This window comes from Oryctolagus cuniculus, chromosome 3, assembly GCF_964237555.1.
Source record: "Oryctolagus cuniculus chromosome 3, mOryCun1.1, whole genome shotgun sequence".
NCBI lineage: Eukaryota > Metazoa > Chordata > Mammalia > Lagomorpha > Leporidae > Oryctolagus > Oryctolagus cuniculus.
The window spans coordinates 54,387,662-54,413,795 of NC_091434.1; the positions used below are offsets into that span (position 1 = coordinate 54,387,662).

Consider the following 26,134-nt stretch of genomic DNA (forward strand, 5'->3'; position numbering starts at 1 on the left):
ATTTCATTTGTAAATCCGACTGAGACTTCTCAAAGCATTAATAGCATATAAGTCTTCTCAGTAGGTAAAATGACCTAAGCCTACCTCTATAGAGAAGTTTCCATGATTTACTTTAAAAAGTCTTATTTTACTATGGCTGGTCCAAGTCCAGAAAGAGTAGACAATTCTATCATTGAAGAAAATACATGCACAGATATATATCAATATAAATGGAAGAGAGTGGCAAAAACCCTGAGAGGGACAGAAGGTGACATTGTCAAAGAACATTTTCAGGGAGAGCTTTAAGCTAAAGCAATTCAGAGCACTGGGATGCAGAAGCAAAAAATCAGTCACATCATTGCAAGCATTACTTCAATAAAGCTCTGCAAAAACCTGTTGATTCCACAAACCAAGATACCACGTTTATGCAATATGGAAAGAAATAATCCTGATTTTAGATATATTTGGATGAAGATAACAAATGGAAATTGATAATATGAGGTAGAAATATTATTGCTCTGAGATACAGATGTCATAAATAGCAAAACGGCAATAACAATTTATTTGGAATTAAAAAGATAATGGTAGCATTTGAAAATATATCAAGGCCGGCGCCGGGGCTCACTAGGCTAATCCTCTGCCTTGCGGTGCCGGTACACTGGGTTCTAGTCCCAGTCAAGGCGCCAGATTCTGTCCTGGTTACCCCTCTTCCAGGCCAGCTCTCTGCTGTGGCCAGGGAGTGCAGTGGAGGATGGCCCAAGTCCTTGGGCCCTGCACCCCATGGGAGACCAGGATAAGTACCTGGCTCCTGCCATCGGATCAGTGCGGTGTGCTGGCCGCAGCTCGCCGGCCGCGGCGGCCATTGGAGGGTGAACCAACGACAAAGGAAGACCTTTCTCTCTCTCTCTCTCACTGTCCACTCAGCCTGTCAAAAAAAAAAAAATATCGAGTTTCATTTATGCACTTACACATTGATTGCAGCAATAAAGTTAAGAGGAATCTTCTTTGGATTTAGTAATTTACTCGAAGATCATCATGAACAAAGACAATTACTCAGAATCTATGTGTATTTTGTATATTCATTGTGTCTTATTTAAAAAGATAAAGGAGATATTTTCCACTCTTTTAGAGAATTCAATGAATTGTCTCACGGTAACTATCAATGGCTATACCATCACTTGGCTGGGAGTTCTACTCCCCCAGGTCTAGGACATGCCTTGTGCATAAGAAGTACATTAAATAAATGATTGTTCTAGATTTAGTTCCTCTAGTGTGGTAACTGACAGAACAGCAACTGTGTCTGAGATGGTAATTGTACTGCCATCTCTGTCCTAGTAAACAGTAAATTAGCTGCAGTGGGAAGCGGAGGGCAAAAGAGCTATTTTATATTCTCTGGCAATTTACCCACATTGTATAAGCAACCCCTTGGCCAACTCTGAGCTATGTTTACTGCTAGCTAATGTAAGATTTAGAATGAGTGTAATTTTGGGGTTTTGTAAAGAGTATCAGATGATAAATAGAGTAATCAGATCTTTGCTTGAATTGCTTACTGCAGAGAAACATGGATTAAATGCATAGTAAAAATATCCAGTTCATCTGTCCAAGAAACTGGTGATATTTATTTGCTTACTTTGATCCAACTTAGTTGTCTCATTGAAAAAGAGGAGGAAAGAGAAATGATGTCCAAACTATTTACGTACTTCCAAGTTCATATATTTTTTTTTTGCTTAGACTGCCGTTAAATTGGCTCATGCATAGGCTTTGTGCCACTGCAACTTAATATTTAATTTACAAAGCAGTATTGATGGACACAGTGAGTTTCTCCCACCTCAACTCCACCATAATAGTAATTCAAGAGACTGTTGATCTCTGTGTTGCACAGGAAAACAAAGCCAAACAAAGGGCTTATAAGAGAACCATTCATATTCCCTGCACCAAAGGTGCAGATAAAGAGCTCTGTGCTAAGTGGTGTCTTCTAATTTAGTTGGATTAGAAAGGAATCTCTCACTTATACTCAATAAGTGAATTGCAGGAGTGGGTGTTTTACATTTAGGCTTAAACTTTTAGTACTAGATCAAACAGTTGCTGTAATGTTACCTCTTTGGGGAGAACTTCCAAAGGCAGCATGTCTCTGCTTCTGCTTTTAATTTTAAATCAAACTGAAAAATTATCAAAAAGACAATAATATAGATACTGATGAGGATGTGGAGAAAGGGGAACCTCAAATGCTATTGGAGGGAACATAAATTAGTACAACCATTATGAAAATAGAGAAATTCCTCAGGGGGGAAAGAATAGAAATAGAACTATCATGTAATCTAGCAATTCAGTATGTCAAAGAACTATCTGTTCTCTTAGTTTTTATTTTTTTCACCAGCACTAATGACAATAGCCAATAAATATTCAACTGGGGTATCTATTAGCAGATGAATAGATAGGGAAATTGTGTTATGTATGCACAATGGAATATTATTCAATCATGAAAAATGAAATAATGTAATTTGCAGCAACATGGATGGAACTGGTATATGTTAGATAAAGTAAGGCATGTCAGGCACGGATAGAAAAATATTATGTGTTTACACTTTTGTAAACACGTGTGGCTAAAATATTTATAATAGTGAAGCAAAGAGTGTGATACTGGTTATGAGCAGTCAAGAAGGATTGGGGGAAAGATGAATGGGATAAGTGATGCAATTGGATAGGAGAAATAACTTCTGTTATAAAGCACAGTAGAACTACTAATGTTGACAACATTTAATTGTACATTTCAGAATAGCTAGCAAAAGAATTTTGAATGTTTCCAACATAAAGAAATGGCACATGTTTGAGATGATAGGTATTTCAATTACCCTGATCTAATCATTATATATTATACATAATAAATACTTGCAAGTATTAAAATAGTACAATGTACCCCATAAAAATGTACAGTTACATGTCAATTAAATTTTTTAAAAAGTCATTCCATGAGAAAATATATTGTTGTCTTTGAAACATTTGTTAACCTCCCTAATGAAACAATAAATATTTATTAAATGCCCACTGTGTATATTCAAGCTACTTCAAAGGAGAGGAAGAATCTTACTCTTAAGGATATGTTTGTCTTTCAATTAGAGGATAAAGGAAAATAAAAATGAAAGCACAGAAATCAATGAAAACCCTAAACAATGAGGACCACGTGTTTGGTTTTTACCAGAAGTTAGGATTGTTGTTTGTAAACATGAATTATTTCCAGGTAAAGCAATCAAAACATTATACAATAGTAGAATTTAAGTCTGAAATAATACAAAGATATAATTTTCATAGCTTAAAAGAGAAAGAATATACAGAGAGCAGAAATTTTATTCAATAAAACAGAGGAATAAGAAGTACAAAAACATGTAAGCATACAGAAGTCACCTGACTTAAACTTCTAGATAATTGATTGTATCACACTATTTACACAGACCAGCACTGTACAAATAATAAAATATTTGAAAAGAATTTAAAAAAATATTTATCCTTATGTTCTCCTCCAGTATGATTTATTTTCATTTCTCCATCTTCTCTCCCACTAAAGATTTTTGTGCAGTGAAATGGCATGATGGAAAGTATGTTGGCAGACTTTCAGGAAGATTAATCTATCAATAATAACAAGATAGAGACCGAAGAGAAGTGTGGGAAACCCAGACACCAATTATAATTCTATTGATGTAATCCAGGTGAGAAGGGAAACAGGCATGAACAGAAATGAAAAGAAGTGGGAAGTTGTTAAAATCACTGAAATGGAAAAATCACCAATTGGATATGAGACATTAGAGAAAGGTAACTGGGGACAAAGAATGGAACCTGAATTAACAGCAACCATTCTAGAGATTGAAAGCAGAAACGAGATTATTAGAATTGATATGTAGCTGTGAAAATTATTTTTGTATTTTTGTAACACATGATCTTTAAAATATATAGATATACAATCATTGTTAAATTATTTAAAGATGTAAAATTTAAAAAAGTTTGGTTACTAGTCCTCAGATTTCCCCCAGAGTTCTGTATTCCTTAAACATATAAAAAGGTAAAATAATATGAATTAACTGATCAAGATTATTAATGCTGTGTTTTGAGGAGAAAAGTGTTCAGTGAAAAAAGAGTAGTCACAGAAGTTGATTGAAAACCTACATGGTCCTCAACATTAGGGAAGAGTGCAAGAAAAAATATGAGAGAGCGATCAGTAGCATAGGGAGAACAGGGAGAAGAAGAACTGAGTGAAGGTCCTTGGGTTTCCTAACTAAGAGTTCATTGATGACTTTTGAGAAATCAGTGAACAATTCATATTTGTCAAACTGTTGGCTAGAACATTAATTTTTCATTTGATATATTTTAATGAAAAAGAAGCAAGGGAATGGAATAGTAGCTAGAAGGTGGTTAAGTTAATCAAAATTTGTTTCTCCTCTTCCATTTCATGCTCCAAGAGAAACCCTTTTTTAAAAGGCTTGTTCAATTTTGAGAGTTGAGTAGTAGAAGAAACAATAAAGAAATGAAAAAAGAGTGGGCGTAGCCATCTTAATATCGGACAACATAAACTTTACCACAAAAACTGTTAAGAGAGACAAAGAGGGACACTATATAATGATTAAGGGATCAATTCAACAGGAAGATATAACAATTATCAATGTATATGCAGCTAATTACAGGGCACTGGTTTATTTAAAAGATTTGTTAAGGGACTTAAAGGGAGACTTAGACCCCAATACAATAGTACTGGGGGACTTCAATACTCCACTCTCAGAAATAGACAGATCAATAGGACAGAAGATCAATAAGGATACAGTAGATTTAAACAACACTATAGCCCAAATGGATCTAACAGATATATACAGAACTTTCAATCCTACATCTAAAAACTTTACATTCTTCTCAGCAGTACATGGAACCTTCTCTAGGATTGACCATATACTAGGCCATAAAGCAAGTCTCAGCAAATTAAAAAGAATTAGAATCATCCCATGCAGCTTCTCACACCATAAAGGAATGAAGTTGGAAATTAGCAACTCAGGAATCCCTAGAGCAAACGCAATCACATGGAGATTGAACAACATGCTCCTGAAAGAACAATGGGTCATAGAAGAAGTTAAAAGAGAAATCAAAAATTTTCTGGAAGTAAATGAAGATAACAGCACAACATACCAAAACTTATGGGACGAAGCAAAAGCAGTGTTAAGAGGAAAGTTTATATCAATAGGTGCCTACATCAAGAAATTGGAAAGGCACCAAATAGATGAGCTTTCAATTCGCCTCAAGGACCTAGAAATCCTACAGCAAACAAGACCCAAATCTAGTAGGAGAAGAGATATAATTAAAATCAGAGAAGAAATCAACAGGATTGAATACAAAAAAAAATTACAAAAAATCAGCCAAACGAGGAGCTGGTTTTTTGAAAAAATAAACAAAATTGACACCCCATTGGCCCAACTAACTAAAAAAAAGAAGAGAAAAGACCCAAATCAATAAAATCAGAGATGAAAAAGGAAATGTAACAACAGACACCACAGAAATAAAAATAATCATCAGAAATTACTACAAGGACTTGTATGCCAGCAAACTGGGAAACCTATCAGAAATGGATAGATTCCTGGACACATGCAACCTACCTAAATTGAACCAGGAAGACATAGAAAACTTAAACAGACCCATAACTGAGACAGAAATTGAAACAGTAATAAAGGCCCTCCCAGCAAAGAAAAGCCCAGGACCAGATGGATTCACTGCTGAATTCTACCAGACATTTAAAGAAGAACTGATCCAATTCTTCTCAAACTATTCAGAACAATCAAAAAAGAGGGAGTCCTCCCAAATTCTTTCTATGAAGCCAGCATCACCTTAATTCCTAAGCCGGAAAAAGATGCAGCATTGAAAGAGAATTACAGACCAATATCCCTGATGAACACAGATGCAAAAAATCCTCAATAAAATTCTCGCCAATAGAATGCAACAACACATCAGAAAGATCATCCACCCAGACCAAGTGGGATCTATCCCTGGTATGCAGGGATGGTTTAATGTGCGCAAAACAATCAATGTGATACACCACATTAACAGACTGCAGAAGAAAAACCATATGATTATCTCAATAGATGCCGAGAAAGCATTTGATAAAGTTCAACACCCTTTCATGATGAAAACTCTAAGCAAACTGGATATGGAAGGAACATTCCTCAATGCAATCAAAGCAATTTATGAAAAAACCACGGCAAACATCCTATTGAATGGGGAAAAGTTGGAAGCATTTCCACTGAGATCTGGCACCAGACAGGGATGCCCACTCTCACCACTGCTATTCAATATAGTTCTGGAAGTTCTAGCGAGACTTATTAGGCAAGAAAAAGAAATTAAAGGGATACAAATTTGAAGGAAGAACTCAAACTATCCCTCTTTGCAGATGATATGATTCTTTATTTAGGGGACCCAAAGAACTCTACTAAGAGATTATTGGAACTTATAGAAGATTTTGGCAAAGTAGCAGGGTATAAAATCAATGCACAAAAATCAACAGCCTTTGTATACACAGAAAATGCCACGGCTGAGGAAGAACTTCTAAGATCAATCCCATTCACAATAGCTACAAAAACAATCAAATACCTTGGTATAAATTTAACCAAGGACGTTAAGGATCTCTACGATGAAAATTACAAAACCTTAAAGAAAGAAATAGAAGAGGATACCAAGAAATGGAAAAATCTTCCACGCTCATGGATTGGAAGAATCAATATCATCAAAATGTCAATTCTCCCAAAAGCAATTTATAGATTCAATGCAATACCAATCAAGATACTGAAGACCTTCTTCTCAGATCTGGAAAAAAATGGTGCTGAAATTCATATGGAGACAGAGGAGACCTCGAATAGCTAAAGCAATCTTGTACAACAAAAACAAAGCTGGAGGCATCACAATACCAGATTTCAGGACATACTACAGGGCAGTTGTAATCAAAACAGCATGGTACTTGTACAGAAACAGATGGATAGACCAATGGAACAGAATTGAAACACCAGAAATCAATCCAAACATCTACAGCCAACTTATATTTGATCAAGGATCCAAAACCAATCCCTGGAGTAAGGACAGTCTATTCAATAAATGGTGCTGGGAAAATTGGATTTCCACGTGCAGAAGCGTGAAGCAAGACCCCTACCTTTCACCTTACACAAAAACCCACTCAACATGGACTAAAGACTTAAATCTATGACCTGACACCATCAAATTATTAGAGAGCATTGGAAAAACCCTGCAAGATATAGGTACCGGCAATGACTTCTTGGAAAACACCCCAGAAGCACAGGTGGTCAAAGCCAAAATTAACATTTGGGATCGCATCAAATTGAGAAGTTTCTGTACTGCAAAAGAAACAGTCAGGAGAGTGAAGAGACAACCTACAGAATGGGAAAAAATATTTGCAAACTATGCGACTGAAAAAGGGTTGATAACCAGAATCTACAATGAAATAAAGAAACCCCACAACATCAAAACCAACAACCCACTTAAGAGATGGGCCAAGGACCTCAATAGACATTTTTCAAAAGACGAAATCCAAATGGCCAACAGACACATGAAAAAATGTTCAAGATCACTAGCAATCAGGGAAATGCAAATCAAAACCACAATGAGGTTTCACCTCACCCCAGTTAGAATTGCTCACATTCAGAAATTTACCAACAACAGATGCTGGTGAGGATGTGGGGAAAAAGGGACACTAACCCACTGTTGGTGGGAATGCAAACTGGTAAAGCCACTATGGAAGTCAGTCTGGAGATTCCTCATAAACCTGAATATAACCCTACCATTCAACCCAGCCATCCCACTCCTTGGAATTTGCCCAAAGGAAATGAAATTGGCAAACAAACAAGCTGTCTTCACCTTAATGTTTATTGCAGCTCAATTCTCAATAGCTAAGACCTGCAACCAACCCAAATGCCCATCATCAGTAGACTGGATAAAGAAATTATGGGACATGTACTCTATCGAATACTATACAGCAGTCAAAAACAATGAAACCTGGTCATTTGCAACACGATGGAGGAATTTGGAAAACATCATGCTGAGTGAATTAAGCCAGTCCCAAAGGGACAAATATCATATGTTCTCCATGATCGGCGACAACTAACTGAGCACCTAAGGGGAAACTTGTTGAAATGAAATGGGCACTATGAGAAACAGTGACTTGATTAGCTCTTGTCTTGATGGTTGATGTACAATGTAATACTTTATTCATTTTAGTATTTTTTTTTGTTCTAGTACCATTGGTTGAACTCTGTAATTAATACAAAATTATTCTTAGGTGTTTAAATTTTAACTGAAAAGTGATCCCTGTTAGGAATTTGGAAAACATTATACTGAGTGAAATAAGCCAATCCCAAAGGGACAAATACCACTTGTTCTCCTTGATAGGTGACAACTAACTGAGCGCCAAAAAGGAAACCTGTTAAAGTGAAATGAACACTATGAGAAACGGTGACTTGATCAGCCCTCACCCTGACTGTTGATGAGCAACTTAATACGTTATCCCTCTTAGTATTTTTTGTTTGTTTGTTCATCTTAGTACTTTTGGTTGAATACTGTAATCAATACACAATTCTTCTTAAGTGCTGAAACTTAACTGAAAAGTGATCTCTGTTAAATATAAGCGTGGGAGTAAGAGAGGGAAGAGATGTGCAATTTGGGACATGAGCTGACTTACCCCAAACGGTAGAGTTAGAAACATACCAGGGGATTCCAATTCAATCCCATTGAGGTGGCATGTACCAATGCCATCTCACCTGTCCCAGTGATCAATTTCTGTTCACAATTGATCATAATGATAGGACTAAGAACCAAAGGGGTCACCTAAACAAGACTAGTGTCTGCAAATACTAGCTGATAGAATAAAAAAGGGAGAGAACAATCCAACATGGGAAGCGAGATGCACAGCAGACCCATAGAATGACAGATGTCCTAAACAGCACTCTGGCCTCAGAATCAGCCCTTAAGGCATGTGGATCCTGCTGAAAAGCCCATGAGACATGAGAGTATTACAGGCATGGAAAGCCAAAACACTCTGGCAAAAACAAAACAAAACAAAACAAAACAACAAACCTAAATGAAAGATCTCCGCGAGTGAGATCCCAGTGGAAAGAATGGGTCATCAAAGAAGGAGGTACCTTTCTCTGAAGGGAGGAGAGAACTTCCACTTTGACCATGGCCTTATCTAAATATGATCAGAGTCGGTGAACTCAGGGGGCTTCCATAGCCTTGGCAGCTCATGACAAGAGCCTAGGGTGATTACTGATGCCATAAACAAGAGTGTCAATTTGTTAAGTCAACAACAGGAGTCACTGTGCACTTATTCCTCATGTAGAATCTTTGTCTTTAGTGTGCTGTACATTGAGATTTAATGCTATAACTAGTACTCAAACAGTATTTTTCACTTTATGTTTCTGTGTGGGTGCAAACTGTTGAAATCTTTACTTAATGTATGCTAAACTGATGATCTGTATATAAAGAGAATTGAAAATGAATCTTGATGTGAATGGAAGGAGAGAGGGAGAGGGAAAGGGGAGGATTGCAGGTGGGAGGAACATTATGGGTGGGAAGCCATTTGAATCCATATTCTGTACTTTGGAAATTTATATTCATTAAATAATAGTTAAAAAAACTCAAAAAAAGAAATATTATTCAGCCATACAAAGAATGGAAGCTTGCCATTTTTAGCAAAAATGTGTGAGACTGAATGGTATTGTGTTAAGTGAAATAAGCTACACATGGAAAGACAAATATTACACATTCTTTCTCATATGTGGGACTTACAAAAACAATCTGAATATTGATTTCTAGAAGCTGGGAGGGATTGGAGGGATAGAAGATAGAGTTTTGTTAAAAAGAAAATAGGGGACACTGGATGTGGCTCATTAGTTGTGAGAAGTATATTATTCAGTATGGAATGTTAATAGAGAAAGCTGGATGTGGTTAATTAAAGATTATGAAATATATATAATACTAAAATCAGATGTTAATAGTGAAGCAAATAAGATGTTAAGTATCGAAGCTGGTGTGGAATATATAGAAACCATGCATTATTTCATAATTTTTTCTTTGTAAATTTAAAACTATTTTGAAATTCAAAAAATTTTAAAATGCAAAACATGAGTGTGTATTTTACATCTTCTATACAAAACTGGGTGAATTTATGTTAAGCCAGTCGACTTCTTGCATCTTGGGCTTGCAATGACCTTTGAAATAAAGTGAAAACTGAGACATTTCTATTAAGAATAAATTTCTTACTTGAAGTTAACAGAAAATAAAAGTCTGACAAGCCCAACAGAGTCGAAGTTCTCATCTTTGAAATAAAAATGCATTCACGTATCTCAAGGCAAAAAATGCCTGAAATCTCAGAAGTAGGGGGTATGGTACCCACTGCTTGGCTATACCTGCTGAGGTCATACCATTTACTTCGATGTGAGTTCTCAGTTGGGCTCCATAACCTAGTACTTTAGCTCTGTGTATATTCTTTATTATGTCCTGTTGAATTTGTCACCCTCCAATTGGACCTAAAGAAAGTGGGAAATTGTGCAGTCTTCTCTTTGTTTTTATCCTTAACCCTGTTATGGAAAACACATGTGAGTAATGATAATACATTTTGATCTCTTTTCCTTGTATTGCAATGTGCCAGTTGCAGGTGGAATTGTCTATTTTTCTTTTAACAAAAATATTTGTTAAATTCCTAATTTTTGCATCATTAATGAACCTCCCAGAAGTCTTCTTAGGTTTTGCAACTGGAAATAATATTTCTGTTATGTTTCTGTGGTATATTTTGTCCATAAAGTGACATCAGAAATACAACTTTTTGCATGTATATCTTTTTCCTCTGAAAGAAACACTACCCCCAATTTGATTGCAATTCCAAAGTTTATAAGACATACTATGCTTACACAGTACGCATACATTGATCCCTCCACAGAACCTACAACAGTGGCTTGCTTGCAATGATATCCAGTGACTGTTTCTTGTGCTAGCTTTTTTCATGCTGCACCTAAGTAAAATTGTAAAAATTGCTTTTATAAATCTTAGAAAAGTAAATTCATTATGACATTCAGGATTTCTTACACTATTCATATGGGTATACTTGGTTGTGTATATTTCTTCCTTTCTCTTTATTAACACCTCATTAACCTACTAAGCTCATAACTCTGATCATTACCTTATATAATTCACTTGGCATTTTAGTGCTAGAGTTTTATTTTTTTAAATGTATCATCATCATTTATTGATTAGATCAACATATTTTTGCTGGCAGCCTATTAGGTGTCTGGTGTATATACTGATGCCATAATCATGAATCAGATGTTTACGGTATTTGTGGAGCCAGGATCTCAAACTGGATCTCCCATGTGGGTGGCAGGAACCAAAGGGAACCATCATCTGCTTCCTACCAGGGTACACAGTGGCCAGCAGCTAGAATTGGAAGCAGAGGAAGTACTCAAACCCAGCTTCTTTGATATAGATGAGAGCATCCCAAGAAGCAACTCAGCTGAACCACAATACCTAGATATAATCAGGCTTCTTTACCTTTATTATTATCAAAGCTTTCAGATCACTTGATCACATTTTCTTTTTTCTTTTCTTTCCTTTCTTTCTTTTTTTTTTTTTTTTAAGGCATAATGGACAGTGAGAGAGAGAGAGAGACAGAGAGAAAGGTCTTCCTTTTCCGTTGGTTCACCCCTCAATGGTCGCTGTGGCCAGCGCACTGCGCTGATCCGAAGCCAGGAGCCAGGTGCTTCTCCTGGTCTCCCATGGGGTGCAGGGCCCAAGCACTTGGGCCATCCTCCACTGTACTCCCAGGCAACAGCAGAGAGCTGGACTGAAAGAGGAGCAACCGGGACAGAATCCGGTGCCCCGACCGGGACTAGAACCTGGGGTGCTGGCACCGCAGGTGGAGGATTAGCTTACTGAGCCGTGGCGCCAGCCGACCACATTTTCTAAAGGCAGTTTCCCATTATTTCTGTTTCATCAACCAACTCTTCCTTTTGGTTCAAAATTAAACCAAAATAATCAATTCTGTTTGTGATTTTTCTCAAGAATAGTTTTTTTCAATATATCTTAAGAGTATAATGTCCATGTCACAAATTTCCACAATATAGAAGGATTATTTAATACTTTTGATTTTAATATGTTTATATAATATGTATATACCTATAAATTTGATACTTTTTATATATAATTTATATATGAATACATACCATATATTTAATACTTTTAATGTTTTGGTTATTTAATACTTTTAATTGAATTTAATTGTAGTCTTAAAACATCATGTAATATGTGAATTTTCATTTCTTCCTCAACTGCTTCTCATTTTATTTCTGTCTACTATTGAATACTTTGGCAAAAGGTAAAACCATTGAAAATGTGTTTGTATGAATCTGGGAGATACAACAGATGTTTCATTTTCTTTAACCTCTGATATCACACTCCTACCTTCAACTCATCATCAATTTTTAATGGGCTTTTTAAAATAAAAAAATCTACAGTTTAAAAGTAATACAGTAGATTACAAATTGTGATTATTATGCACTACAAGAGAAAATAGTTTGATTGGGTCCATGGAAAGAGAAATTTAGGTATACTTCATATAATCCCAAATTCTTCCTGCTCTAAAATAATGTTTCTAGCATTGAGATTCAATGAATTCACTTTGGATTATTTATTTCTCTCAGAGTATGCTTAGCTGTTCTTCTTTGTTTTATCATATATTTCTCCATTTTTTGTTATGAATGAAATTGTAGCTTTACATTCAGTTTCCCTTAGAAATTCATATTTTTAAAGATTTATTTTATTTATTTGAGAGAGTTACAGAGAGGCAGAGGCATAGACAGAGAGATCTTCCATTGACTGGTTCACTCCCCAGATGGCTGCAACGGCTGGAACTGTGCCATTCCGAAGTCAGGAGCCAGGAGCTTCCTCCTGATCTCCCACGTGGGTGTAGGGGCCCAAGGACTTGAGCCATCCTCTGTTGCTTTCCCAGGCCATAGCAGAGAGCTGGATTGGAAGTGGAGCAGCCGAGATTAGCACTGGTGCCCCAATGGAATGCCAGCCCTCTAGGCAGTGTGATTGATAAATAATCTACAATCCAATCTGAGGATCATTCAAATGATTGTACTTTTTTCATGTATAAAGATATCAACTACTTTTAGACCTAGAATTTTAAAATATCATGAGATATGCCTAGGTATAAGAACTTTTTAAAATCATGCTTACACCATTACTAAGTGATTTTTTCAAGCTAAAGAATTTGAGTAATTTTTTATTTCCTATCTTGAAGTATCAATTATTACCTTTTAAAAATATTTACTTATTTATTTGAAAGGCAGAGCAACACAGAGGAAGGAAGAATGGGGGAAAGAAAGAGAAATGAGCGTCTATCTGTAGGATCACTCCCCAAATGGCACAATAGGCTAGCCTAAAAGCCAGGAGCCAGCAACTCCATCAGGGTCTCCTCCATGAGCGACAGCTGCCCAAGCACTTGAACCATCTTCCACTACCTTCTAGGTGCACTAACAGGAAGCTGGATCTGAAACAGAGTAGCTGTGACTTGCACTGGCATTCCAATATGGGATTCTGGTGTTTCAAGTAGCATTTTAACCAGCTGTGCTACAGTGTTGGCCCCAACTATTAATTTTTAACTTCCAAGCGGTTTATTTAGAGAAAAAGACTCCATTGTTTATGTTTGTCTTTTTAGCAATAGAGACCATTGCACTCTGCACTTACTTTTCCTGAATTTATCACATCACTTCAAAATTATCTTTTTGAATATATTTTTAACACAATGTAGTATAAAAGACAGGCATGTTACTGCAAAAAACTCAGTTTTTAGAGGCCAAATTGCTTATGTCTTAACAAGTATCTTTGATATAGCTGTAATGTAGCTGCTGAAGGTAATTTTTAATCTTGTAAGTACTACCTTGTGTTCTGTGAAGCACATGTAACAATTCCATAAATGAAGCTATCAGGAAAAATGCCATGTTACTAAATAGAAAAATCACCTGATAGGTTTAAAGGAGTCATTCAACTGCATTGCACTAATGTATGGCCATTATCTATGAGAAAATAGGGTCAGTACTGACATTAAGTGTACTGTGTGATTTCTTTATTATAAACTTCATGGTCTGCTCAAACTCTTTAACTACCAGCATATGGTTTTCATTATGTTTGTTGCCATTTGTTATGCCCAATAAGTTAAAACTGTATTACATATTGATTTCCTGCTATGAATGCCTGAAAACCTTTGTACTTTCAACACCATCATTGATCAGATATCAATTATTTTTTACTCTCAGACACAGAACATATTAAACTGATTCTGGGCTTATCAGATACATGCTAAAGTGCCTGACCCCAATTTTTCTGCTAAAGGCCTTTTAGCTTCAGTTTTAAGAGCAATTTTGCTTTATACAATATTATGGTGCTTGTGCCTTAGAATTCCATTTGTCATTTATTTGGCTACAAAGGACTTCAACAATGCTTTGGAGAATTTGTAAGAATTTTTTGGCTGCTATCTTTCATTTAATCAATATCAAAAAATGAGTTGGAAATGTTTTATTTGGAAAATTAAGTGTGTTAATCATCATAAATTGTTAGGTGATTTTAAAAAATGATACCAATAAACAGCAAAGTGTGCCTGTTTTCCCTTGTAGATTCTGTTATATGTGATTTTATTATGTCCATATAGAATGGGATAAGCATTGTCCCAAGAATGATATGTGATCCCCCAACCCCATCAATTTGCTTTGTGATGGTTATTTGATTTTTAACCCATTTGAAAAATACAATGTACAATTCCAAGAACATATAATCTAAGATAAAAGAACATAAAATCTTAGATAATATATAAATATTTTTTACATTTAACCAGTATTAGTTATAGAACATAAAGTTAACTATGTAGTTAGCATAATATTTTTAATATTTTTTTTTTGACAGAGTGGACAGTGAGAGAGAGAGACAGAGAGAAAGGTCTTCCTTTGCCGTTGGTTCACCCTCCAATGGCCGCCGCAGCTGGCGTGCTGCGGCCGGTGCACCACGCTGATCCGATGGCAGGAGCCAGGTGCTTCTCCTGGTCTCCCATGGGGTGCAGGGCCCAAGCACTTGGGCCATCCTCCACTGCACTCCCTGGCCACAGCAGAGAGCTGGAATATTTTACTTTGTAAGAAACTGTCAAACCACCATCTAAAGTGGCTATACCACTTTAAATTCCCACCGTCACTGAATGAGAGCTCCTGTTTCTTGATGTCCTTCCCTCAGATCTGATTCATATATGCTTATTCACCCGGCCATGCAACATGACAGGAAAAGATACTCACTGCTAAATTTGTTCACAACAAGATGGCTACATAACTTACTTGGAATCTATCATTTATAAATGAGGTTTGACTTTTTGAAATAATTTGAATACAAAATTTAAAAACAGTAAAAATTTTTAAAAAATTAGAGATCAAGATTAATAAAGTTTCATAAGTGAATAGGAAACAAGAACTGGATGAAAGAAGCTACTGGAAAATATGGTAAGAGTAAAATACAATTTGAAACACTTTGTCAGTAGAGATATACCAGGAGAAACTACCACACAAATGTTGTATTAGCACTGCTGAGTGTTTCAGAAAATAAAATGTCTGAAAAAGAATGATGTAAGGTGTAGGACTGTGCCTGTGGAAGTCTCTCTTTTGGAAAAATCACCATTCCAATGAGAACTGTCTTCTACATCAAAAATGAGCTTTGAGTCTCAAATAATATTCTTAAGATAAAGAAAAGAGTGATAGAAAAATTATTAAGCATCTTTTTCTCATTGTAACTTACACATAGATTTTTAGAATGAACATATACTCAAAATTTTAAAAAGTTAAAAACTAATGCCTAACATTGCCATTGTTTCACCTATTTCCATGTAGAAATGTTATGGGGAAATTTTTGGCAGGAAGTTTAGATAGGCTTGTATCATCTTTTATTATGCTTTCATTCAAAGGAAAATTCTATAGCGTCAGACTTGAAGAAAATACATTAGAACTTAAAATTCTGTCAGAAATAAGCATCTTGGTGGTCTAAAGACAAGTTTATAAACATGCAGATATATTTATAAAAGAATTTAAATTTCTTGCACAACTTCAACATGTGTAGACATTTAACAAATATATTGTGTATATTTTGAAATTTGTGTGATTTAAAAATTCAGATTAAAATATGGCAGTTTATTTTGTGAGATCACTACTAGTCAGTCCAATAGTGTACACTTTGATTTCATTAATTGTGATTAAGTGATTAAAAAAAATAAGGAATGAATTTCATTTGACACTAAAGCAATGTAAAGAGCAAAGAAGGGTCTTTTTGTATTAATTTATCAGCTGTGTTGATGGATATTTGATATACAAATCACTGCCTGTATTTAAAGTATACAGTTTAACAAGCTTGACTTAAGTACACATCAATGAAACCATAATTACAATCAATATAATGGTCATCCCCAAAGTTTCCTAGTGTCCCTCTGAAATTGCTCCTGCCCATTCTTCCTGTCTTTGTGCTACCACTGATGTGATTGGTAATAATATATTAGTTTGAACTTTATGAAATTTTCCATAAATAGAATCATACAATATATATATTCTATTTCATGGCTTCTTTCATCAAATTTATTTTGTGATTATTTATACATTTATGTTGTATATATTCACTTTTCTTCTTAAGTGGAAAATGCTATTTAATAAAGAGGACAAAGTTGCATTTTGAAGTGGTGCCTTTCTAGCATTCATTTCCCTGCAAGATTTATACAAAAATAAAATTAATTAAGTATAAATCTTATATATTGTTATATAGGACATAGAAGTATGTGGTAAATATACAACTTTGCCTTTCTCATACTACAAAACAACTTTTTTTTTTTTTTTTTGGACAGGCAGAGTGGACAGTGAGAGAGAGAGATAGACAGGGAGAAAGGTCTTCCTTTTTCTGTTGGTTCACCCCTCAGTGGCCGCTGCGGCCGGCGCACGGCGCTGATCTGAAGCCAGGAGCCAGGTGCCTCTCCTGGTCTCACATGCAGGTGCAGGGCCCAAGGACTTGGGCCATCCTCAACTGCACTCCCAGGCCACAGCAAAGAGCTGGACAGGACGAGGAGCAACTGGGACAGAATCCGGCGCCCCAACTGGGACTAGAACCCGGTGTGCCGGTGCCGCAAGGTGGAGGATTAGCCTAGTGAGCCATGGTGCCGGCCTACAGAATAACTTTTAATTACCATGTTATGAATAGCTGTTAGTGTGCACATGCATTTTACTGGAAAATAATCTATACAGTAATCCTGTGATTAATATTAGCCAGTTAAGTCTACTTAACTCCGATATTCTTAGCAGGTTAATGGGAACCAGAAATGAAAACAAGAGTGCTGATTTGTGCCTCCTGGAATTTTGTGTTTGGATGATTCTTTATAAAAGCCCCAGTTTCATTTTATCTATGGGGAGACATGCTTGGAAAGACAGAAATTTTCAATTGTTCTAATATGCATCAGTTTCCTGATTTTGTAAACTAGTGTTTTTTGTTCCTTGTTTGATGCTTCCTCATTGTCTCTAACGAAGTTGATACTTTTCCAGTATCAACCATTCTACTGAATATGTGAGACTCTGGTCAACTTCAGATATAACTACACATGTCCTACTCAGCACTTCTTGCCTTATGCCACTGGGTATTAATTTTTTTTTAAACTTTTATTTAATGAATATAAATTTCCAAAGTACGGCTTATGGATTACAATGGCTTCCCCCCCATAACGTCCCTCCCACCCGCAACCCTCCCCTTTCCCATTCCCTCTCCCCTTCCATTCACATGAGGATTCATTTTCAATTCTCTTTATATACAGAAGATCAGTTTAGCATACATTAAGTAAAGATTTCAACAGTTTGCTCCCACACAGAAACATAAAGTGAAAAATAGTAGATGATTTTTAAATGATGATGAAATCATATCAGACCTATTGTCATGTTTAATCCCAGTGAGAGTCAAGTTGGGAATTGCTAATTTCTTCTTTTTTTTTTTTTAACCGAAGATCAGTTTAGTATACATTAAGTAAAGATTTCAACAGTTTGCACCCCCATAGAAACACAAAGTGAAATATACTGTTTGAGTACTCATCATAGCATTAAGTCTCAATGTACAGCACATTAAAGACAGAGATCCTACATGAGGAGTAAGTGCACAGTGACTCCTGTTGTTGACTTTACAAATTGACACTCCCGTTTATGGCATCAGTAATCTCCCTATGCACCAGTCATGAGTTTCCAAGGCTATGGAAGCCCCTTGAGTTCTCCGACTCTTATCTTGTTTAGACAAGGTCATAGTCAAAGTGGAGGTTCTCTCCTCCCTTCAGAGAAAGGTACCTCCTTCTTTGAAGACCTGTTCTTTCCACTGGGATCTCACTCACAGAAATCTTTCATTTAGGTTTTTTTTTTTTTTTTTTTTTTTTTTTTTTTTTTTTTTTTTTTGCCAGAGCGTCTTGGCTTTCCATTGCCTGAGATACTCTCATGGGCTTTTCAGCCAGATCCGAATGCCTTTAGGGCTGATTCTGAGGCCAGAGTGCTGTTTAGGACATCCGCCATTCTATGAGTCTGCTGAGTATCTTGCTTCCCATGTTGGATCACTCTCCCCTTTATTTATTCTATCGGTTAGTATTAGCAGGTACTAGACTTGTTTATGTGCTTCCTTTGACTCTTAGTCCTTTTATTATGATCAATTGTGAACTGAAATTGATCACTTGGACTAGTGAGATGGCATTGGTACATGCCACCTTGATGGGATTAAATTGGAGTCCCCTGGTATGTTTCTAACTCTACCATTTGGGCAAGTCAGCTTGAGCATGTCCCAAATTGTACCTTCTGAAATGTGATCCCTGTTAAACATAAGAGTGGGGATAAGAGAGGGAAGAGATGGGTATTAATTTTTTAATCAAAATGTCTGCAGAGAGATATATATACACAGAATCATAAAGTTACTGCTTTTAGTTAAATCTCAAACACTATCAACATTAGGATTGAATTAATAGTAGCAGGGAAGTACAAAGAAACAAAATATGAATTTATCTTAGTGGGCATTACTTAAAATCACTACTAAGGCAATTATGACTTTGTATGTCAAAAGTTTTCAATTTATCATACTCATTTGATAAATATTATGAAGCAAAATATAGATGCATGTATAAATATATACACATGTATGCATATAATTTATTAATAAAATTACAAAATTACTTGAAAATTTGACCTGAGAGAGTTAACTTTTTTTTATTTTGTTGTCATTTTTGTTAATTTACTCTTATCTCAGGTGTCTTAACAGGATAAGACAGGTTAAGGAAAATTGATTGTATTTCACCTATTAATGATGAAGAAACCTCAGAAACTAAGAAGTTTTTACTATTACATTTATTGCTTTTAGATAGACTGGAGGATAAGAGGTTAGAAGTCCTTAGTTAATCTTTGAGAATTAAATTTACCTGAATAAAACCAATTGGAAAGGATTTTTCTATCTCAGGCTTTGGGCCTTTGTTGTGCAATAACTGCAGCCATTTAAAGTGAATTGCCCATTAAAGTAGCACTCCAGCTTTTGACAAATTGCATCAAACTGTTTTCTTCCTCTGGGGACACACAAACCTGAGAACAGTGGTTTTATTTTTTTCTGCTTGACATATAGGTTGCCTGAACCAGTGGGCTAAAATGCTTTTAGATGCTCTATGAGACAACCCAAAGTGGTTATGTATGGTCCAGTAGAGCCCAAGTGAATATATTGATACCAGCTGCTTATCTGGAGTGATGACAAATAACTGGTCATGCTCTCACATCATTTATCATTTCAAAAACAGTTCTCACTTTTAAACCATGTTGTATAAAAACACTGTAATAGAAATATTGAAGGCCATAAATCCTATTTTTGGTTAAAAATGATTGAAGCATATGAAAATAATTCAAATGTCTGACAATACCAACTCAAAGCACTGCTGTCATTAGCAATTACGACCTTACTTTTAATTCAAGTTGCTAATGATACATGAATAAGAAAAATTAATTTTAATGACAATATTAGGTCAAAATTAAATTAGCTATTATCAAAGGTTTCAAGATAACCGTACAACTGTGGTTTCAGTTTAATGGAATAAAACATTTTATTGCTTTTTAAGCAAATTATATTAGCTTTGTGAAAACAGTCATATTAGCTACACGAAAACAGTCTCTAAATTATTAGTAGTAGAAAAATAGCTATAACAGAGTCACATAGTATATAAGAAAACAACATTGTGTTTCATAAATCTATTCACTTTAAATTTGATTATTGATATGTTATGATTATGTAATTTAATAGCAATAAAAATACTTCAGACAATCAACTAAAACTTCTGTGTATATATATATATATATATATATATATGCAACTGAAATCTGCTTAGGTGCTTTGCTTTTAGGAGTGATTTTTCTCTGTAGCATTTTGCAGAGGGTATAAGATTGTTTTGTACTGGATCAATAGTGTAGAAGGTTATGAGTAGAGTTACTTTCTTTGACTTTCATAACTTTGACAGTTTTGAAGAAAATTGGCCTATTGTTTTGTAGACTATTTTAAATTTGGGTTTGTCCAGTGCTTCCCATTGACTAATTTCTAGTTATGCATATTTGGAAGCAATATTGCAGAAGTGGATTTATATCCCTACCAGGAAGCACATGATTTTTATTTGTCTGAATTTTCATTAACATAGATTATGTATTCTAGGTCATGTCTATCATACTTTTCCACTGTAAAAGTACTCATTTTAGTGTCATAAAGTAAGAATTTGTGGAGAGATACTTGAGACTATATAAACACTGTATTCTTTACTAATATTTTGATACATTTATTTATTCCTTTAGTTAAGAAATTTTATATCCTTTGATGCCTAAATTGTCCCACACTGTGCCATAGGTGGATGTTTCAAGCTGGCTCCTCCGTCCTTTGGACATGTTTTCATTAACCTTTCAGTCCTTTATTTTTTCTGGCACAATAAGATTATCCAGGTTTATTTTCTCCACTCCCTGCCCCCTCCAGCTATTTTTCCAAGGAATCCAAATTATATTTAGCGAAGAATGATATTTAGAAACCAAGATCTGATATAGGTACACTTTTTTCTGTTAGGCCATATGAGCTTGTGTATGTTTGTATCCCATATATGGGCTGCAAGGAAATTAATTTAAACTCCTCAGTAGCATTTAACTATCTCAGTTAGCAGATAGTTGATAATACTAAGAAATGTATGTACATTTGTTTATAATTTTTCCAAGACTAAAATTATATCAATACTGGCAGAAGGGAAGGATAAATCTTAGTGTAGCTGTTCTAAACTATTGCTCCACATAATGTGCATCTGGCGGAACTCTTAAAAAGTGATTGTCTAGGGCCTGTGTTGTAGGGTAACTGGTTAAGCGGCTGCCTGCAATACCAGCATCCCATAGGGACGCTAGTTTGAGTCCTGCTTGCTCCACTTCTGAACCAGCTCCCTGATAATGTGTCTGGGAAGGTAGCAGAAGATGGCCCAAGGGCCTGGGCCCCTGCTTCCACGTGGGAGACCTGGATGAGTCTCCTGGCTCCTGTCTTTGGCTTGGCTCAGCCCTGGCCATTGTGGCCATTTGGGAAATGAACCAGCAGATGGAAGATTCTCTCTCTCTCTTTCTCTCTCCCTTTCTGTCACTGTAATCATGCCTTTCAAATAAAATAGAGTGATTGAATTTCTTCCCAGAGATTTTGATATAATTGGTCTGGATTTTGATCTGGGTGTAGACTATGTTTTGAAATTCTAATGCACAGGATGAGAGTTTGAGAGCCACTATTTTAGACAAAAGAATATTCTTCAAAATATAGTTCCAGTCATTTGCCACCATTTTGTGTATGTTAATAGAGTTTCCTAATAGAAGTGAGCTGTGGCCAGGACTCCTAATCCTTGGCTGAAGTACACAGCTTCTGAGGTTAAAAGTTTCCAAAGGGTACAAGTATAAAAAACATTTCCAGGGAATAAATTATTTTACATTGGTTAACTCAGGAATTTTCAGTTTAACATCTCCTTTTGCTGCATTGATATATGCTGAGATTTGAAGGAACGTGTAGCTTCTTTGGACAGTTTTCCATCACTTTGGTCTTTTGAACTTCAGCACCCTCACCAAGACAGGTGTGGAAGAATCACTTGGTAAGGGTGCTTTTCACCTAAAGGCTTGAAAAGAACTTTTACACATTCTTTCTCCATTTGTCCTAGGATCTGGTACCATTGTTGTGATCAGGATTAGGCCAAAGTTCCCCAGCCACTCATACTTGGCTGAATTATCTCTTATCCTTATTAAAGCAAAGTTATAGCAACCACCCACAACAGAGCTCTCAGCACTGTCCCACTCCAACTAAGGACCTCAGCTGGTCAGTATGAGATTAATGGGGCTGAGGAAGCACCCTGGCAAAGCCCACTCACTCAGTTGCCGTTTACAATAGACTCGGATATCGCCAGCAGCTACAACTTGATAGAAAGTTTCTTAAGTTTATTATTGATTCTGATGAACTTGTGTTGCTCTGCGATTTCTCACTTTGTTGTTTTTGCTGCTGCTAATGTGAGAAACATTGAAGTCAGCAAGTTTCTGACTAAGCTAAAAGAGGATTTTGAATAATTTTCCTACCTACTTAGCAAATTTCTCTATGACAACTGGATTTTATTTGGTGTTTCATACTAGGAGGAAGAAGTACAAGTAAAGTTCAATCAATCTGAGTATAAATATCATGTGTGTGTGTGTGTGTGAGTGTGTGATTTGTAACTGCTGTTTTCTTTTTTTTAAAGTTTATGATTGATTGTTAGCATGTGGTCCCCTGTGTACTTCTCTGTTGAAAACAAGCTATCAAAGTATTTTCCAAGAGATGTGTGCACAGTTCCTGATTTGCAGGTCTACTTTCTTCCTTGCTTGAGTATCTCTAACTTCAGAGAACTAGCATAACAAAGATGTGGATACAAATCCAAACAAGGTGACTATCAGACGATCACTGTACTAAAACTGTGAAGCTCAATGCAAGTCATTTTCTACTGAAAAATTTAATTAAAATTATTAATCATATCTCTCTGTTTACCAATGTTAAATAAAAATTTAAAAGGCAGCAATCAATAAATAGAGATAAAAGCTTCCAAGGAATAAATGAAAGGAAGTAATAAAAAAACCTCACTAAGCTGAAGTGCCTTCTATCCACAGCAGCTGATAAAATATTAAAAGATTTGCCTTGTGTAATGTCTCTGGAGAGCCGTCTTGCTGATGTACTAGACGATGATTGACAACGTTAAGACCTTGCTAGAAGCCACAGAAGTAGGTCTATAATATTATACTCAACAGCATAGGCTTTTCTTCCTAAATGGGACTAGAAATAACATATCACAGAGTGATTGGCTTTTAAGAAATGGAACATTCTCCTCAGTTCAAGTTTAATTTACTCAAAATTAGACATATGTGGCATCCAGAATGGGCAAAACAAAAACAGAGTATTATAGCAGAGGACATGTAAAGTAGTTTTTCAGGAATCAAGATGTCACTGGAGGGAATTTCATGGGAGGGAAGTGATTTCTATGTTAGATTTAACAACTAGTTTTATTTACTGACACATGTCATGTACCTGACACTGAACTAAGTGATTTATATGCATTATCTTTATTAAATGTCACAAAGCCCCTATGGCCCAGGTAAGACTTCTGTTTTTCTTGAGATAAGGAACAGAAACCCAGAAAAGTTAAGGAACTTGTCCAGGATCATAGTAAATAGGAGACTAACCTGAGTTTGAACCCCGATCAGCCTGACTCCACACAGCACGCTGAGCTGGGATTCACGGTGAGGCTGGTGACTCCCACAGCGCTATGCACAAGCCTTTTTTGATGACCTTTGAGCAGCAAATGTTGGCTGGAGCTGGCTCTGCCAGCTGGTGGTGTTGAGTCAGTGACTTTGGCCCTGAAGCTCTACTGGGGGCCTCTCCCCCACCCCTACTCCCAGCCACAGCAGCAGCACAGACTTGGCCTAGCTTGGGGTACTGAGTGGCCTGTGGGTGGGCAGAGATGTTAGCCCTCCTTCCTTGAGGAAGGTTTCTGTCCATTTCAGGGCACACTAGGAGGAGCTGCCTCAGCTTGCTGCACCCCTGCTCCAGCAATCTCTGGGCCTTTATCTCAAGGTGCTGCAACCCATTGTGAAGGAGGAGGAGTGAGCCCAAACCAAGCAGCTGGGGAATGTGTTTCACACCCCAGAGTGCAGGAAGAACTGGCAATCTGAGTGGTGGCTCAACACAGGTTACCTACAGTACCACCAGCCCATCTACTGGTTGTCTACTGCCGCCTGCTGCGATGTTCTCAAAGCAGGACTTTGTGGAACTGCAGGGCAGGTTGCAGTTTACCACCAAACTCTTCTAGGGTGTATTGGATTTTGAAACTGTGATTGACAATGAGAACCTGTGCATGTAGTACCTAGTGCCGGCCTGTGTGCATGAACCAGTACTAGCAGATCCTGTCCTGCTGTGTGCTGGACACCAAACAGGACTCTGTCATCAGCTTTTTAAAGAACAAAAATCCACCTGAGAATATTACATGGTACACAACTACCAGGTGTTTTTTTAGCTTGAGGTGTACAACAGCTATGGGACACACCTCACCTTAGATCAGAACTTCATATAGCTGGAAAAGATCAGGAACTTGGTCTTGCAAACCAACAAGGAGCCTGTGGGCATCCTGACCTCCAACCACTGCCAAGTGTGCTCTTCCAGAAGAGCACCTTCACTTTGTGCCTGGATGCCGCATGCCCGGGGTCTCAGAGCATGTGCAACCAAGTGATGGGCCAGATGCTGCACCAAGGCGGGAGCAAACAACAGCGGGAATCACTGCTTAGACAAGATGCTACAGTTCATTGTGGCAGAAGATGGCCCCTAGGGGCGTTTTTATGAGCACACAGAGGCCTGGAGATCTTGCATTGCTACCCTTGTGGCCTATGTCATTGAGTTTGGAAGAAACATAAGCTCACGCAGTCACCCTCCATGCCCCTGCCCATCCCCAAGAAGTTGGGATTCAACATCACCCTGAGATTGATAGTGACATTGAGAAGATAACCTTGGCATCATGATCCAGGATGTGGACCTTGCAGTCATGGGGATTCACCATTTGCAGAAAGACTTCCCCAAGTTGTAAACGCTGAGCCCAGACACCTTTATCCAGAGTCCCCGTAGCTGGCCTACTACAGGATGTACAAGAGCATGGCACCTACAATAGCATCTCACTGTGCATGTTTCAGCGGAGTCCCACTGACACCATACACTCAGCCTTCATGGACTCCCTGCCCTTAGTCAAGGCCACGAATGACTCCAGCGTGGTAGAGCAGCAGAAGCACCAGAAGTGCAAGACTGCAGAGGTGCACCTAGCCGAGGCTGAAATGTGTCATCCCCGGGGAGGGTTTCCACCTGCACCAGCTGGACCAGAAGCAGCAGGCCATGGAGTACCTCATGAGTATGAGAAGCATCTTCATGGACACCTCCTGTGCCATCCACATGCAGTTCACCCTTTCTACCAGCCCAGTCCCCTCCAGGACAGTGTGTCATGTTCTTTGGGCCTGGTCTCAGATGGCTACAAGTTCTGCTACAACCCCTTGAAGGCCTGCATCAAACTCTGCATGTCAGCCTACACCAGCTGTGCAGAGACCAACGGGGCCTGCTTGGCGCACTACCTGGAGGAAGCACCATTGGCTGTGCACATCCCGCTGCAGCACCACCCCCAGGCCAAGCTCCGAGTCCCTATCAGGCTGCCATACAACTCCACATCCACCACAAAATGGGCATGTCAGGGTGCGGATCTTTTGTGCCCTCTTTTCTGGCCGTCCAGATGGGGCAGAGTCAGAGACAGCTCCAGAACAACCTCTAGGGAGTCTGAAGACCCCAGTCAAGTGTGGCCTGATTCCCGGGGCTATGTTCATAGACTGAGCAGGAAATAAGGCCCAGGACTCTGGTGGCACATCCGCTGAGGCCTCCCTTGGAGGAATAAACCCAACTAACACATTCCAGGTCAGCTCAGCTCTCTCAGTCCCTGCTTCCTCCAACGTCATGCTGTGGC

At 37.3% G+C, this 26,134-nt stretch overlaps 1 pseudogene; it reads left to right on the forward strand.

Moving 5' to 3' along the window:
- Positions 1–3,701: 3,701 nt before the first annotated feature.
- On the forward strand, positions 3,702–26,126 carry LOC127491520 (carnitine O-acetyltransferase pseudogene; annotated as a pseudogene).
- Positions 26,127–26,134: the final 8 nt, after the last annotated feature.